The sequence below is a fragment of the Trachemys scripta genome, chromosome 10, assembly GCF_013100865.1.
Source record: "Trachemys scripta elegans isolate TJP31775 chromosome 10, CAS_Tse_1.0, whole genome shotgun sequence".
In the NCBI taxonomy this organism is placed as follows: domain Eukaryota; kingdom Metazoa; phylum Chordata; order Testudines; family Emydidae; genus Trachemys; species Trachemys scripta.
The window spans coordinates 37,991,385-38,010,077 of NC_048307.1; the positions used below are offsets into that span (position 1 = coordinate 37,991,385).

Genomic DNA, 18,693 nt, shown 5'->3' on the forward strand with positions numbered 1-18,693 from the left:
AAACAGACAGTTAATACTCTGCAAGTGGAACATCCAAATCACTAAATACCACATTTTTGTAAATTCATAGACTCCCCATGGGATGGATTGAATATGTATGGGTTAAACTGTGGTAGGAGCTATTTAAAAGTTTTGGCTAAGACAGAATTTATAAGCCAACTTGTAGAACAGTAACAACATTATCTGAATAATCAAGAGTGCAGGTCATTAATCATATTTACAACAATAAGGGCTGGATCCTGCTCTCACTTAAGACATGAAAGTAGGATTGGGCTCAATCGGCAACATACAACTCTGCTACAATTGCTACAGCTAAGCTGCTGACAGAGCTTCACTGCAAACTTCTGTTTTCAGCAGTTCATTTATCTGTGAGTACTGGGTCTGGAATAAAATTTGATAAACATTCAGAACAGGAGTGCTTTGGGTCTGTTCATTTTTTAATACAAATTAAACAGTAATTTAATTGCATCCTTTATTGACAGAAATGAAAAGTGTGAACAGCTGTAAAATTGGTATCACATCCCCTACCTCATAGGATTGTCTACAAGCTTTGTTAATGTTTGATTCATGTTCGTTGAAGTGATTTAAGGTCCTTGAAAGGTGTAATTTAAGTATAAAGTACTGTTATTACTAAAAGAAGAAAATTAGATGTAGGTGATTTCAGATGAGTTTTTTAATGTTTTAAAATGCATATAGAATTAATTTTTTAAAATTAAGTTTTGGAGGCATCTAGTCCAGAATGTGGACTGTTGCATTGGCCTTCCATGCTTTTTGAGAATTAAAATAAGAAAATGAAGAAGGACTTTTGTTTGTCTTGCAGAACAATGCTTTCCTGTGTATAGACACTTTTTTTTCTTCAAAAAAAATATTCATACTTTTTTAGCATATGTGCCAAGTGTGAGCCTGTACAGACATCACCCAGAAATGGAAACCTCCTGAGTTGTTAAAAAGCCCGAGACCTGATTTTTTTTAACATTCTGATCCTTAATGATGTCATAGAACTAGTTACAAAAATAATATGCCTATCTGTAACTACATCAGTAGAGTCATTCCACTCCATCAGGTTAACAATCTAAGCTACATCTCCAAAAGAGTACACACAGTTTATTTAAAAGTGGACATTTTGCACACAAGAGCATGTGTAAGCTCTTGGCACACATGGCATTTTGAAATCACATGCAAATTAGCATGTGAATGTCTTGTTCTGCACCATTCAGAAAATGTGTGGCCCTACAAAAGTTTTCATATAAGCATCAATTTCACTGAGGAATTTTGTGAGCACCAATTTCTCACCTATTAAAAGCAAATCTTGACTAAGAATGTCTTGAGTTCAGAAAAGTGCATAAATTATAGACGTAATAAGTCTAATAATTCATTTTACGTGCAAACAAGCATCCCCAATGTTTTGAATTTAAATGAGGTTCCTTAAGACTCAAGAATCAACTCTTTATCTCACAGGGAGCAAGTTTTAGATAAAAAGATAATTGTGAATCTCTATAAAGGGATATTTTTAAAAAAGGTCATGCAACTTTAATGGTAAAAACTGCCTCATAAGAAATCTTGTAAGCAACAGTCTTACTGAATACATTTAAGACAAAGATGCTTTTATGAGGACCACATAGTCACTATGGGCCTGGTTCTGCATTCATTACACAACATGCCCTGTATTTGGTTTTTATGTTGCTGTAGAGTACAGCTCTAATAGCAACGCATGTATTGTTCTCATCTGTTAACTATAGATAAATCACAAACACATACATGCAAACACACTGATCAACCTCTGAATGAGTAAATTCATTTCCTAAAAGTGAAGATGTGGTTTAAAGTTTAATACTTCGGATGATTAAGCATAATTATTATAATCCAAATTAAACTGCATTGCAGTGCCATTTGAAGGCTGACAAATAGAAAACATATGGGTCTGTTTAAGTAATACAAAAAAGGTTACAGCATCTCACACTTATATTGCTTTTTAATATATGCATTATTATTTTATATTTGGGGTTATTTTCCTTGCAAAACCTTTGAGAATGAGTGTTTACATATGCTGACAACTTCCATTTCAATACTGTAGTATGTAACTAAGAGCCAAGCGACTAAACTACTACAAGGTTGTCCAAATCAAACAGGGGAAAGTATGCAGTAATATGTATGTTCACAACACAAGAGCATGGCAAATTCTTCCAAAAACCAGGAGCCATTACAAGACTTTCAAAATGTATTCCATTTCACACAGCTGGAATTAAAATGTATGTGAATGTGAATGTGTGAGAAAGAGTCTTTGGGTTAAGTCTAGAAGCAAGAGCAACAAGGGTGATGACGTGGTGGGTAGGGTTACCATATCTGAACTTTCAAAAAAGAGGACACTCCATTGGGGGGGTAGCCCCGCCCCTAGCCATTCCCTCCCACTTCCCACCCCCTGACAGTCCCCCCAGAACCATCTAACCCCCCCTACTCCCTGTCCCTGACAGTCCCCCCAGAACCCCCGACCCATCTAACCCTCCCTGCTCCCTGTCCCTGACTGTCCCAACCCCTCTCCACACCCTTGCCCCCGTGACAGCCCTCCCCGAACTCCCAACCCATCCAACCCCCCTCCCCGCTCCCTATCCCCTGACTGCCCCCCTTCTCCAACTCCCTGGCCCCCTTACTGTGCCGCTTGGCTTAGAGCAGGTGGCTGGCTCCACGCCCCAAGGTGCGCCCCGCCCTGCCCCGCCCCACCTGGCCCGGCCCAAGCGCTGCCGAGAGGTGTGCTGAGGCTGTGGAAGAGGGGAGAAGCGGGGAAGGGCTCTGGCCGCCACTGCCAGCCCCGCCGTCGCTTTCCCTCACAGGCGCACAGCCCCGCCCCCCAGCGCTGCCGGGCTACGTGCTAAGGCTGCAGGGGATGGGAGGAGCCAGGAAGGGGCTTTGGCTGCCGAGACCCCAACGTGAGCGGCGCTTGGCCACTCTGTCAGCCACTTTTCGGTTGATAAATAGCCGACCGGTGGGAAATCCTGGACATTTTTAGAAATCCCCCCCGGACGGCTATTTAAAGAGCGAAAAGCCGGACATGTCCGGGGAAACCCGGACGTATGGTAGCCCTAGAGGTGGGCATCTGCTGTAGACCACCAGACCAGGAGGATGAGGTAGACGAGGCTTTCTTCAGACAACTAACAGAAGTTTCCAGACAGGGATGGCTTTAGCAAGAGCGGGGCCCGATTCCTGGGGGTGGGGCTTGTGCTGCCGGCCCGCCCCTGCTTCTTTTCAGACTTCCCGCGAATCTCTGATTCGCAGGAAGCAGGGGAGGGGGCGGAGCGTTCAGAGGAGGGGAGGAGGGGGAAGTGAGCTGGGGGCGGAGTGGAGAGCTGCAGTGCGGGGCCCTCTTGGCACGGGGCCCAATTCAGCCGAATCGGCTGAATCGGCCTAAAGCCGGCCCTGTTTCCAGATCACAGGCCCTGGTTCTCATGAGGGACTTCAATCACCCTGACACCTGCTGGAGAGCAATAGAGCAGTGCACAGACAATCCAGGAAGTTTTTGGACAGTGTTGGGGACAACTTCCTGGTGCAAGTGCTGTAGGAACCAACTAGGGGCTGTGCTCCTCTTGACCTGCTGCTCACAAACAGGGAAGAATTGGTAGGGGAAGTAGAAGTGGGTGGCAACCTGGGCAGCAGTGACTGTGAGATGGTCGAGTTCAGGATCCTAACAAAAGGAAGAAAGGAGAGCAGCAGAATATGGACCCTGGACTTCAGAAAAGCAGACTTTGACTCCCTTAGGGAACTGATGGGCAGGATCTCCTGGGAGGCTAATATGAGGGGAAAGGAGTCCAGGAGAGCTGGCTGGTATTTTAAAGAAGCCTTATTGAGGGTGCAGGAATAAACCATCCCAGTGTGCAGAAAGAATAGCAAATATGGCAGGCGACCAGCTTCATTTAACAGAGAAATCTTTGGTGAGCTTAAACACAAAAAGGAAGCTTATAAGAAGTGGAAACTTAGATAACTAGAGAGGAGTATAAAAATACTGCTCGAGCATGCAGGGGTGTAATCAGGAAGGCCAAAGCACAATTTGAGTTACAGCTAGCAAGGGATTTGAAGGGTAACAAGAAGGGTTCTATATGCATGTTAGCAACAAGAAGGTGGTCAGGGAAAGTGTGGGATCCTTACTGAATGGGGGGGGGCAACCTAATGACAGATTATGTGGAAAAAGCTGAAGTACTCAATGCTTTTTTTGCCTCGATCTTCACAGACAAGGTCAGCTCCCAGACTGCTGCACTGGGCAGCACAGTATGGGGAGGAGGTGAGCAGCCCTCAGTAGTGAAAGAACAGGTTAAGGACTATTTAGCAAAGCTGGAGATGAACAAGTCCATGGGCAGGATGAAATGCAACTGAGGGTGTTGACGGAGGTGGCTGATGTGATTGCAGAGCCATTGGCCATTATCTTTGAAAACTCGTGGCGATCGGGAGACGATTGGAAAAAGGTAAATATAGTGTCTAGCTTTAAAAAAGGGAAGAAGAAGAATCCGGGGAACTAAAGAACTTTCAGTTCCCGGAAAAATCATTGAGCAGTTCCTCAAGGAATTCATTTTGAAGTACTTGGAAGAGAGGAAAGTGATCAGGAAAAGTCAACATGGATTCACTAAGGGCAAGTCATGCCTGACCAACCTGATTGCCTTTTATGATGAGATAACTGGCTCTGTGGATATGGGGAAAGCAGTGGATGTGATATGCCTTGACTTTAGCAAAGCTTTTGATATGGTCTCCCACAGTATTCTTGCCAGCAAGTTAAAGAAGTATGAATTGGATGAATGGACTATAAGGTGGATAGAAAGCTGGCTAGATTGTCAGGCTTAACGGGGTAGTGATCAACGGCTTGATGTCTAGTTGGCAGCCGGTATCAAGCAGAGTGCCTCAGGGGTCGGTCCTGGGACCAGTTCTGTTCAACATCTTCATTAATGATCTGGATGATGGGATGGATTGCACCCTCAGCAAGTTCGTGGACGACACTAAGCTGGGGGGAGTGGTAGATATGCTGGAGGGTAGGGGATAGGGTCCAGAGTGACCTAGACAAAGTGGAGGATTGGGCCAAAAGAAATCTGATGAGGTTCAACAAGGACAAGTGCAGACTCTTGCACTTAGGACAGAAGAATCCCATGCCCCAGTCCGAACTCAGCCTGTGGTCCGGACCTGCTGTGGCCAGGGCAGCATGGCCAGAGGGGCCTGGGCCTAGCCGTGGCCGGATCAGGCCCAGCCTGGCCCGGCCCCAGGTGCGGCCACGGCGGCCCGGTCCCAGACATGGATGGGGCTGTGCGGCCTGGACCGACCCCGGAGAGGCTGGGATCCAGCTGTGGTGGTTCTCCCCTGGCCCAGCCCCAGGCACGGCTGGAGTGGCCCTCCCCCAGTCCGGACCTGCTGGAGCCAGAGGAAGGGTGCCTATCCTTCAGCCCCAACTCCAGAGCTCCTGTGGTGGGGACAGGTGCCTCCTGCCCCAGCCTAGGTACTGCTGTGGAAAGAGAGCACTGGGTGGAGTCCTCTCTCCCCGTGTAGCCCCAGAGCACCCTTCTGCACTCCAAACCCCTCATCCCCGGCCCCACCTGAAAGCCTGCACCCCCAGCCAGAGTCCTCACCTCCTGCACCCCAATCCTCTGACCCAGCCCTGAGCCCCCTCCCACACTCCGAACCCCTTGGCCCCACCCTCACCAGATGAATTTTGTTAACACATCACCTCCATATTGGTGCACATAACAAAATTCATTCCGCATATGGGTGGGAAAAATTATAGGGAACACTGCGTCTGAGGTCTCTTCCAACCCTAATCTTCTATGAGTCTCTGAGAGACAGAAGATCAAGTGAGTTGTGAGTAGGAATGTCAGTGCAGACTAAGTGAAAATAAAATCTTTGTGAATTGGAATGATTCTGAAATGGTGCAACACAATGATAAACCTGGGCAGTGTGGTTTTCTGAGAGTGAGTACCTGGCCATATTTTTGCCTTGATCTTAACTAAACTCTTTGCTTATGGCCAAGGTTATAAGCACCAGGGTAGGTACACCAGTCTAAAGATCCCTAACATAGACAAACCTTAGGATTAGTAGTTCAAACTTAAGGGTTTTGCCATGACACTGATCCCATTACTACTGAGAACTCAGATGGCACTTCCCATCTTCAAACCATTTTACAAACAATGAATTAATCTTCACAACATTCCTGTGAGAAAAAGAAGTTAACTGACTTGTCAAAGGTCACAGAGAGATTTAGTGTCAGAGCTGGGATTAGACCTTAAAAGATTCTTCCTCTCAGACCTGTGTTCAGATCACTAAACTTCACCTAAGAAAAGAAATTTTGTGGGGGTGATGTGTTCAGCCACAGGTTGGATGGGGCAGTGAGTGCCTTGCTTGTTCAACAGTTAGCACTGTGGCCATTTACTGATGGGCAGGACAGTTGGATACTGCAGTGATGATGGCCATAAAATAACTGGATGGAAAGATATGACTTACTCAGAACGGTAAATCACATTAAATCCCTTCCTGTCCAAAGAATGTTAGCAACATTATGGAGCTTCAAGGATAGGGAGGGGTGTAGAGTAGGGTATACTTTGTTTGATTCCTCAGTGCTCCAGAAGACAAAGAAAACCCCAGCGGTGGGAAGCTTTATTTCAAATACAGATGCACATATCAAGAGAGCTCTTTTTTATTGTAGTTCTTACAAACAAGTATATCCAATGATGGGAAGTGGCACAATATCATGAGAGGCTACATGACATTCACAAGCACTAAATATAAACACCTGTCCAGCCTCAATGTATGCTTTACACAAGCACATTTTCACTATGAAATATGGGGATGATGTCAGGGCACAGCTCAGTGTGGGAATAAGAAACTGAAATCTGTTTACAGAGACGACAATTCAGACAATGTCACTGTCCATTAGGAATGTCTCTGATGTTTCTGTTTGGACAGTTGCCAGGCATAGACTAGCAACTGAAGACTGTTTTAGTCATCTATTACTTGTTTTGCCTACCATTGTACTGCCCCATACAGGCTGAGAGGTGGAGCACAGTACCTTGTGAAGTCAGTATGTACCATAAGATCAAAAGAAGTCAGGAGCTTCAGTTTTATAAGGCTGTCTGAAGACTGACTGAGATATTGTACTTAGACATCATGGGTTCACTGGCTGACAACACTGGAGTATCAAGGCCCAGATTGAGCTTCTGAGATATAATCAGTATCTAAATAAGGAAAATTGTTAATGGAACATCAGGGAGCCAATCTTGAAAACCCTTACACATGCAAATAGTCCTTAATCATGCAAGTTCTGCCACTGAAGTCAGTACGACTCATGTGAGTAAGGATTTGCTAAAGTTGAAAATATAAAAGTCAATATTCATAATGTTAACTCAGGATAACTAAAGTAGTATATGTATTCACATAAATGCTATGGAGCCAACTTAACATTGCCATTTTAAAAATAGATTTTTCTGACTTTTGTGGATTTAAATTCTCAGTTTAAGAGTGAGATTTCTAAAAGAGATTAAGTTATTTATAAGTCTTAGAAAATTCCACCCCAAGTGGATTAAAAAAAAATGCAGAGCATCCTATAATTGCTTAAAACATACAAAACTACTCCAATGAATATATGTTTACACAGTAACCTTGGCATTAGCAGAAGATATACAATAAACTTAAGTTTACTGTTAAAACATGCTCACTGCATAAAGGAACATTTTCAGAGTTCAATTCCTGGCATCAAACCGTACACATTTCTCTATGTAGAAACTGATCAGTTTACCCATCCCTCCATTCCAGAAATGACTGCGAGATTTGTTAAAGCTCATACTGCTTCCCTAGTAGGAATGTTGTAAACCTACCAAATTAAATACATAAAGTGTGAAATTGTGACCCCATTGAAGTCAGTGGTAAAATGCCAGTTGACTTTAATAGGGCCAGGATTTCACCGGAACTCTTTATCTTAACATTGCATTAATATAGCTGCATTGAGCTGCCTTGTTTTCTATTTCTTTAAAATGAAAAATACAACAGAAGAAAAAGACGGAGAATTTTTTGACTGCATGCAACATCTATTTTATCATCTATTTTACTGCACAACATAGAGCTATCCAAGAGACAAAATAATAAAAATAAAAGATTAATCTTGTGTGTGTAACCCATTCCAGCAAGAAACAATCTGAAAGCAGTAGGACTCTCTGTCTATCTAAAAAATAATCTGATTTTTTCTTTGAGTAGTAGACATGTAAGCAACATTCTGGTGCACAAAAGATGCAAAGATCCTAAATACTTCTTTTCATGTGGAAGTCTCCTAGCCACATACTAACCAGAACTAGTTCTACTTGGGTTTTAAAAACAAGAAGAATTCATTAATGTTCAGATCAGTACAGGACAGCTCTTTCAAAGCTTCAGCTACTGACTCTGTTGCTGCATATTTCTATAACTCCAATTATTTAGTTATCCCAGGATGCACTTTTACATAGCCAATATCTGTTTTTGTGTTTTACAATTAGCTTCAAAATATCAAAAACCACTGCCCACTTAATAAGCAGAAAAACTAAGGAGAGTTAATGTGCTGGAAAAGGGAGCTAAGTGTCTGTCAACACTGAACCCGCCCCCAGATATCATAGGATCTAATGGCTAGAACAATGGACTGGGAGTTAGGGGTCTAACGGACAGAGTCACAGGTCTAATTCTGGCTCTGCCAATGACTTGCTGTGAACTTGCATAATTAGTCACTTCACCTCTTTCTGTTTCTGTTTCTTACCCTTTTTCTTGTCTATTTAGGCTGTAAACAATTTGGGCAGGGACCCTCTCTCACTATGTGTTTGTACAGTGCCCTGCATAATGGGGCCCTGATCTTGTTTAGGGTTACTAGATGCTACTATAATGTACATAATTTCATCTAAAAAATCTATGTTAAACGAACATTAAAGTTGCAAAGTCAAGCACTCAAAAATTAGGAATTGTGATTATGCATTATGATAAAGTCTTTAATTACATGATCACACACTGATTTTCCCCCCAAAGGATTCCTTTTTCATTCAGTGAATTCAGTATTTTTCTTTATCCTTCAGATTAAGTGTGTGGCCCCAGTCCTTATTTAATACACACCATACAAACCCTGCACTGAATAAAAAATTAATTTCCTCATGAGTGTTTCATATAGGGGTCTCATCACAGCACCGTAGCTCTTCACAAACATTAATATATATATCTTCACAACACCTCTATGAGATGAGGTGATATTACTGTCTCCATTTTACTGGTGGGGAACTGAGACTGAAAGAGATTAAGCCCAAAATTGTAAAAAATGTCCACTAATTTTGGTTGCTCAACTTGGAACACCTAGGGTATGAGTTGAAAGAGTATCTAGCATTTTTATAGGACTTTATATGTTCAATGCCACTTTCCGCAGCTCCCATTAGCTGGGAACCATGAACCGTGGCCACAGGGAGCTGAGGGGCTCCATGCCTGCAGATGCTCCAGGTAAACAAAATGACAATGTATTAGATATTCAATTCAATGATTCCACAGAATTTTAAATCATCAAATTTTGGTGTAGACCTGTTTATAAGCCGACCCCCACTCTTTGATGCATCACTTTTTTACCAAAATTATTCGGCTTATGAACGAGCATATACGGTACTATTCTGACCTTGATAAGTCAATGTAGAGAACAGAAAGAAAGAAAAAAAAATCAGCACAATCTGATTTTTAAATCAGATCATTCTGCCTCATTATTTCAGAACACTGCAAAATTACTGTCTAATATGACTAACCTACAATTGCAGAGCACAAATATCTCAGGGGATATCATAAACAAACAAAACTGCTGCTCAAGAATAGCAAAACCAAACCAACATTTCATAATCCAGATGGTTAGGGAAATGAGGGAGGCGATGAGGAATTTGAGTTGGTTTCATCCTTGGAGTTTGGGTGCTAAACACAGACTGAACTAATCCTGAACTGATCCTTGCAATTGAAACAAAGCAGCTTTGACCATTTCATTAGCTTACTCTGCTCTGGCCTATAGGAGACCCAAGTCTGATTTTGTATTAATTCCATTCCTCTCTGATAGTAAATTCAGAAAAATGAGTGGGAGCACTTCGCATTGCTCAGCAGCGACCCCCTTACGCTGATTTTGGAGCCATTCAATGCCTATCACAATAGAGTCCTGTTTAGTCCTCATTGACCAAGTGGACAGTGACTGTTAAATGGGATCTTAGAGAATGTAGGAGAGGGGAGGAACAGGGAGATTCTCAGGACTCTGCCAGGGATGCACTGGACTGATGTCAATCACAATTCACATGGTAGCAGGATGCAGAAAGCTATAAAGATGCGATCTTGGTAGCAGAGTGATGAACTCCTTATATGATGTCAAGTCCAATTTCTGATTAGCTTTCAGTCTAGTGTTTGATTAGAACTCCCGATATCATTGGCTCTTAGTCTGCTCCCCTAACCATTGGAAATTTCTTCAAACAGTTAACATCAATGGCAGGGTATCAGTGTTCCCTCCCCACTCTGAGCTCTGGGGTACAGATGTGGGGACCCGCATTAAGGACCCCCTAAGCTTATATTTCACCAGCTTAGGTTAAAAACTTCCCCAAGGCACAAATTCCTTTCCTTGTCCTTGGATGGTATTGCTGCCACCACCAAGTGATTTAAACAAACATTCAGGGAGGGGCCACTTGGAGCCCTATCCCCTCCAAAATATCCTCCCAAGTCTCTTCACCCCCTTTCCTGGGGAGGCTTGAGAATAATATATCAACCAATAGGTTAACAAAGCGAGCACAGACCAAATCCTGGTTTTTAGGACACTGAAAATCAATCAGGTTTTTAAAAGAAGAATTTTAATTTAATATATAAAAAAAGTAAAAGAATCACACCTGCAAAATCAGGATGGAAGATAACTTTACAGGGTAAATACAAAGATTTAAAACACAGAGGATTCCCCTCTGACTCTGCTTCCCAGTTACAAAACAGGAATAAAATGACCTCTTAGCATAGGGAAAATTCACAAGCTAAAACAAAAGATAATCAAACACATTTCCTTGCTATTAGTTACAATTTCTGTAATTTTAGATGTACAGTATCATTTCAGGATCTTGTTAGGAGCTGGTTTACCTGCTTGGTCTCTCTCTTTGTCCTGAGACGGAACCAACAAAGAGAGCACAACCACCTCCCCCCCCCTTTGAAAGTATCTTCTTTTCCCATTGGTCCTTCTGATCAGGTGCCAACTAGGTTAATTGAACTGATTAACCCCTTACAGGTAAGGGGATTCTGTACCTCTGGCCAGGAGGGATTTTATGTTACTGCATACATAAGGGTTGTTACCCTTCCCTTTATATTTATGACACAGGGCCATATCAGCAGTGAGTTCAGAACAAAAGAAATGGGATGCCCAAAATACCTTTGTCATCCCGACAACCTTAGACAATAGATTTCAGAAGTTAATAGTTATCACAAATGCCACCAGTTTGTGAGAACATTAAAGTCCTGCGAACCTCATGTTTCAGGAATCATGGCTTATACAAATCCTCCTGAAAAACTGATAATATGTAGGGGTTACAACGAGGTTGGGATCACAGCTATAGCAAACATATTAGAAAAGACAGAAGAGTTTGTAATAGTCAAAGCAACAAGTTCTAAACTCATGGTTATTATAAAATCCTCCATGCAGAAGTTGTCAGAGTTTACAATTGAAATGAACTATCACTGAGTCATGGCTATTATAAAATTTAAACGAGAAGCAGAAAGTTTATAAAGCTCATGAACTGAACATTTCAAGCTTCACAGTTGTTACAAATGCTCAGCATAGAAGCCAAGCTTTATGAAAGATGTGAACTAGTTATTTCTTGGTTGACAGATAATACACACAGAAGAAGCATTATGGCTTACCCTCCCTTAGTGTTACTGATGGGGGAAGGCATCTTTAAAATCTCCTAACTGAGGCTGTGAGGGGATGCACTGAATACCATGGTAGCCTAGTCAGACTTCTTCCGTGACGTGCCCCACTTTTTGGGGTGTATTGACTATCTCGTAGAGTCCAAGAGTCTGAGTCTGGGATTACACAAGAACAACAACCCTGGGCAGAATCAAGCCGAATGAAGGTTAGAATGACCATTCACTGGAGGAGAAGACAACAGTTTAAAGAGTCGTATTTCTACACGGAAAGCTATTACAAATGCCACAGAGAAGCAACAGAGTTTATAAAGGCGGTTTGCTACTATTTTTGCTTTAGTTATTAGTGAAGAGGGAATCATTACAGTTCTAGAAGAATTCTAAAAATCAGGCTACATCATACAATGGAACTATTAGGGGCACAAACAATTGTATCATAATATGAAGTACGGAAAGGTACTGAACTGTTGTCACAGCATAGATTTTAAAGTCATTGCACTGGCATATTTCATGAAATCATGACAGTTATTTCCTCCTTTATTCTATGCTCTCCCTTCATCATCTTACTGGGGTTCCATCCTGAACCACATTTGACCTTCCTTTTAATATACAAACCATTGGTTATATTTCTATACTTCTTTGTACAGCTTATTATATTGGCTGGATTGGCATTCCTAAACTCAGAGCTATTATAAACTGTGTGAAGAAAACAAGAGCTTGTAATGTCTGCAAAACAGCTATTTTTGTGTTCAAGGCTACTACAAACTCCCCAGCTGTCAAGAGCATATAATAATCATGAACCAATTATTCCTGGGCTCACGGTTACTACAAATTCTGCAGGAAGCTGATGGAGTTAGTCATGGTTGGAAACTGGCTATGTCTGGACTCCTTGCTATAATAATTTCTGTGGTGAAGCCAGGGCCATCTTTACCCATACACAAACTACGCAGCTGAGTAGGGCACCAGGAAATTTGGGGCACCAAATTTCCCGGTGCCCTATGCAGATACATGCTGCTCCAGCAGCCAGCCCGATCCCCCAGCCGGCTGAGCCAGCCAGGAAAGCTGCCCCCACCCCTGCTCTGCCCCTGCCCCTCCTCCACCACTGCCCTGCCTCTTCCCACCCCTGCTCCACCTCAGCCCCGCCCCCACTCCACCCCTTCCCCTGAGCTACGTCCCAGGGGACTGCAGCAGGCATTGGGCGTGTCCCACACTCAACAGGCGGCGGGAAGTGGAGCGACCCGGCCCCAGCTTGCTCCGCTCCGCTGGCTCCCAGCTGCGCCACCGGTGAGTGCTGGGGGGCAGTTCTCCCTCTGCCCCCCAAGTCCCAAAGCTGGGAGCGAGGGGAGCAGAGTGGAGCAGGCTGGGTCTGGGTCACTCCAATTCCCGCCACCCTGCAATCACTGGGTGGCAGGAAGTGGAGCGACCCGGCCCCAACCCGCTCCGCTCTGCCAGCTCGTACTGGGGGGCGGTTTTCCCCAAGCCTGCTCCATCCCCCCCCGGAGGCTTGGGGCCAGCCCCCCCCATGGGAGGGGGCTGCGTAGGGCACCAAAATGTCTAGGGACAGCCCTGGGTGAAGCCAAAAGAACTTACAATAGACATAAAAAACTATGAACCTAGTAACAGCAAATATAAATAAGTCATGAATGACAGAGTTCATTAAGACAAAATTGTAGTGTTTCGATCCTCATGGGTAGGGCTCTGTGTTTGTCATGGAGGTCGGTGACTTTCCGTGACCTCTGCGACTTCTGCAGCAGCCAGTGTGGCTGACCCCAGGGCTGCGCAAGCAGCTGGCTCCACAGCCAGCTGCTCAGGTGGCCCCAGGGACAGCCACACCAGCCACTGTTGGAGCGGCTCTGCAACCAGCTGCTCAGGCAGCCCTGCAGCCAGTCACACCAGCCGCTTCTGGAGTGGCCCTGGGGCCAGCCGCACCGGCCACTGCTCAGACAGCCCTGTGCAGCTGGCCCCAGGGACTGCCTGAGCAGTGGTCCCGGGAGCAACCAGAAGAGCGGTGGGTGGGCAGCCCCCGGCAGCGGTCCCAGGATGGCCAAAGCTGCCGCTGCTCAGCTGCCCCTGGCCCCACCACAGCAGCACCTCTCCCCCTCCACCCCCAAGATTTAATCAGGGGTATTTATAGTATAAGTCATGGACAGATCATGGGCCATGAATTTTTATTTTCTGCCTGTGACCTGTCCATGACTTTTATAAAATATATCCATGACTAAATCATAGCCTTACTCATGGCATTACAAATACCAGGGATGTGCAATAGGAGTTTACAAAATCTAGCAATCTGGTATTTCTCAGACCGTGGTTAGTACACATTCCAAGGACAAGCCAGCAGAATTTATTACATGTGAACTAAGGCCTTGGCTACACTTACCCGCTAGTTCGACAGCTGGAAATCGAACTTCTGGGTTCGACTTATCGCGTCTAGTCTGGACGCGATAAGTCGAACCCGGAAGTGCTCGCCGTCGACTGCGGTACTCCAGCTCGCCGAGAGGAGTACCGCGGAGTCGACGGGGGAGCCTGCCTGCCGCGTGTGGACCAAGGTAAGTTCGAACTAATTCGAACTAAGGTACTTCGAACTTCAGCTACGTTATTCACGTAGCTGAAGTTGCGTACCTTAGTTCGAATTAGGGGGGTAGTGTAGACCTGGCCTAAGTACCCTCTGGATTCAGTGGTATAGTTAGACAAAGGACTTTAATAATAATGGTTGTGAATTGGCTGTTTCTAGATACAGTTATTACAAACTCATCAGACAAGCTAAAGGCCTTTATAATATTATAAAAGGCTATTTCTCAGAAAGCCATAGTCTACACTTATGATATAGGTATGACACTTTCAACATTCATCAAGTTTTACTGATGTTTGTAAAGCCTAGCAGGTGCCTGATGATGGTTCGTGTCCCAAAGCACTTAATGACACTTCATGTTCACTGTGGGGAGACTGCTTAGTGCTCCCACTACTAAGGAATTGCACTTTCAAAATTAGCACTGAGTCTTACCATAAAATTTACTCTATGACTGGTCCTTACTTTCAGAAGTAAGTTCCTCTGCTTTCAGAAATGGATTAATCAGGAAAACCAAAACTATATGTGTTTAGGGCTATATCCTGCTAACCTCTTACTGAACTGGCTCATTTCAATGGTACTCCAAGATGTAAGGTTATCCAGCGTGAGTAAGGCTGGCAGTATATGGCTCTTAACATCTAACGCTAACATGTCAGCAATCAATTGTATATTACTTACTGTACAGGGAGTTAAAGGTGACCTACATGGGAAAAATTGGGTTCATGCATTTTTATAACTCAAAAGAAGACCTAAATGGCTTTTTATATTTTTTTTAAAAAAAGTTTATTTTTTATTTGTCTTACAAATACCAAAAATATTAAGTCTTCTCTTCCTTATTTTGCTGGAAGTCTTCTTGGAGGATCAGGGAACTGGCTGGGAGCTTTCTCAGACTATGACTGAAGTTGCAGGGTGCTGAATCCCTAGCAAAGATGTAAGGCATTTGGATTAAATAGATGTTGATAAATAATCAAACAAAAACAAAATTTTAAATATTCTGACTAAATCAGAATATTTTCCTTCTCAATCGCTTGGCTTTCACTTCCTTAGTACTTGTGCTATTAGTTCTCCAATCCATGGATTCTTCCAGGACAAACAAGATAGACGAGATCATAGGTGCCGACTCCATGGGTGCTCCAGGCCTGGAAAAAAATGAGTGGGCGCTTTGCACCCACCAGCAGCCAGCTCCTCCATCTCCCCCCGCAGCGTCTCCTACCTGCCAGCACCCCGCCGATCAACTCCTCCCACTCCCTCCCAGTGCCTCCTGCCCACAGCGATCAGCTGTTCTGTGGTGTGCAGGAGTCACTGAGAACGGACGCACTGCTGCCCCTTTCCCTTGGCCGCCCCAGGCACCTGTTTCCTTTGCTGGTGCCTGGAGCCAGCCCCGGGTGGGATCCACATACCTCCCTTGCTAGGGTGTGCTAAGGGTAGAGGGCAGAACTGGGCGGGAAGAGGTGGATATGACAGGTTTGGTCACACAGACCCCCTTGGGACTGTCACCTGACATGCTGGAATTACCTCTGAGCCAGTTTCCCTGCCAGCTTGGGACTCCAGAACCCTGCCTTGTTGAGCCAGACATGCTAGCTTACTGCAACACACACCCAGGTCTGGTCCACGCCTCCACAGCTGCAGACTTTAACCAAAAACTGCTCAGCTGGTCTATCTCCAGCACCCCAGACACCCAGTTCCCAATAGGATCCAAACTCCAAATAAATTAGTTTTACTCAGTGTAAAGCTTATACAGGGTAAACTCATAAACTGTCCACCCTCTATAAGACTGATAAAGAGATATGCACAGCTGTTTGTTCTCCCAGGTATTAATCACTTACTCTGGGTTAAATAATAAACAAAAGTGATTTTATTAAGTATAAAAAGGAGGATTTAAGTAGTTTTAAGTAATAACAGGCAGAACAAAGTAAGTTACCAAGCAAAATAAAACAAAACATGCAAGTCTAAGCCTAATACATTAAGAAATTGTTTACAGGCAAAATCTCACCCTCAGAGATGTTCCAATAAGCTTCTTTCACAGACTAGACTCCTACCTAGCCTGGACCCAATCCTTTCCCCGGTACAGTTCTTGTTAGTTCCAGCTCAGGTGGTAACTAGGGGATTTCTCATGACTGGAAGCCCCTCTGTTCTGTTCCACCTCCTTTTATAGCTTTGGCACAAAGCGGGAATCTTTTGTCTTTCTGGGACCCCACCCCGCCTTCTAAATGGAAAAGTACCAGATTTAAGATGGATTTCATTACCAGGTGACATTGTCCCATGTCCTGTGAGACCCCAGCCTTCATTCTTCCTGGGCTGGCCCGCATGCACCCAGAAAGGCTTGCAAGAAAAAAGACCATTTACAACCAATTGTTCTAGTCAATGGGAGCCATCAAGCTTCCAAACCACCATTAATGGCCCACACTTTGCATAATTACAATAGGACCTCAGAGTTATATTTCATATTTCTAGCTTCAGATACAAGAATGATATATGCATACAAATAGGATGAACACAGTCAGTAGATTATAAGCTTTGTAGTGATACCTTACAAGAGACCTTTTGCATAAAGCATATTCCAGTTACATCATATTCACACTTACAAGCATATTTCCATAAAACATATGGAGTGCAATGTCACAGTGGGGAAGAGGCAGGGTGAGGGTGAAGGGGGGCGGGAAGAGGCAGAGTGAGGTAGGGGTTTGGGGGAAGGGGTGGAGTATGGGTGGGACCTGGGGCAGAGTGAGGGTTGAGCACCCCCAGGGCAAGAGGAAGCTAGCACCTGTGGACAAGATCTCCCTTTCTAATAAAAACAAACTAATAGGAAAAAAACCTTACACAACCCAAAAAACTACCCCATTTGTGGGTTAAACTCTTTTGTGTCTTCTTTATATGATATTAATAAACAAAGAGGCACAAACTCACTTTTTCACTGTGCAGGTTACCTTTATGTCTTTTGACAGGTTTATTCCCTTCTTGGGCATTCATTTAAGGGTTTCACTATATTTCTTAATATATTTTGGTATGCACCTGTTTTTTTAAACACAACTTATGCCTTTCACAGAAGTTCATGTTTGAATGGACTCCACTAAGTATTGTTAGTTCTCAATAAATTTCCTAGTTTCATTCCATAGTAATATAGAGTATTGGCACCAAACATCACATTTACTTGTCAGAACCCAATAAATAATTGGTGAGACCTGGGAACAAGCCACTGCAAAATCATGGAATCTTGTTACCAAAAAAGCCTGGGAAAATGTAACAGGGTGTAACAATAGCTGAGAATTAACCCTTCCGTGACATTTTCATCACATAAGAAATCTCAGATCCTAGTATCTCATGCACTCACACTGTCCATCCATAATCAACTATGTCACCTTTGACAAATCTGGTGAAGATTTGCATTCATTGCCAGTGTAAACATTTTCCTTTCCAAAGTGTGGCCATTTACATGGCAAGCCCTTCCTACTTCAGAGTAGCAGTGGCATATTAGGCAAGGGATGTTGTGTTGGCACAATGACATTTATAAAGCCCACCGTTAGCTAGAAAGGAAGGAAAAAGATGAAAACAGGACATCCATCATGTTAACAGAAAAAGAAGAAGAAAAACATCATCAACCTGACTAAAAGTAGTAAACTTTGCAATGAATACAGTCTATTCAGTAACCAGCTAGGAAATGTGTTCATTTCTATTAAGTACCTATCCTGGCCTCCAAATATTTATTTCCATGATTAATTCTATATTTGTGCTGTGTGTTGTAATATGTAAATATTACAATACTGGACAGTACAACTATAGATATAACTGTATACACATATCAATGACTGGACACAACATGTGTACAGTGTATTACAAGAAAACTGCAACAACCCCACAAATAACTGCCCTTTTACCCTCAACTGATTCCCTACTCAAACATCCAGAAAAAGAGGAGTTTTGCAATGTGCCTGGTAAAGTAACAAATCTGGGCTCTGACAGACTAGGACAGGGAGTAAATTTTAGTAGTTGAGAATCTCTCCCATAATCCCCCACCTGTAGCTCCCACTTAAACAAGGGAGATGCAGGCTTTAGCTCATCAGTTGGTCTCAAATGCAACATTATTATACTGGGAGAAAGACAATGAGTTCAAAGCAGTAGGTTTGCCTTGGGAGTTATTATTATTTGTATTACAGACATTGTGCTAGGTGCTGTACAAACACAGAACAAAAAGATGGTCCCTGCCCCAAAGAGTTTGTGCTTATAAGTATGGATAAAGCAACCAGAAG

At 43.6% G+C, this 18,693-nt stretch overlaps 2 protein-coding genes across 9 annotated transcripts in view; one reads left to right on the forward strand and one right to left on the reverse strand.

Annotated features, from left to right (window-relative positions):
* Window positions 1–18,693, reverse strand: part of IFT140 (intraflagellar transport 140) — a 247,720-nt gene that overhangs the window by 38,879 nt on the left and 190,148 nt on the right. The gene's annotated exons all lie outside the window — the stretch shown is intronic.
* The window catches only part of TMEM204 (transmembrane protein 204), a 41,569-nt gene that overhangs the window by 2,624 nt on the left and 20,252 nt on the right, over window positions 1–18,693 (forward strand). The window lies entirely within an intron of this gene.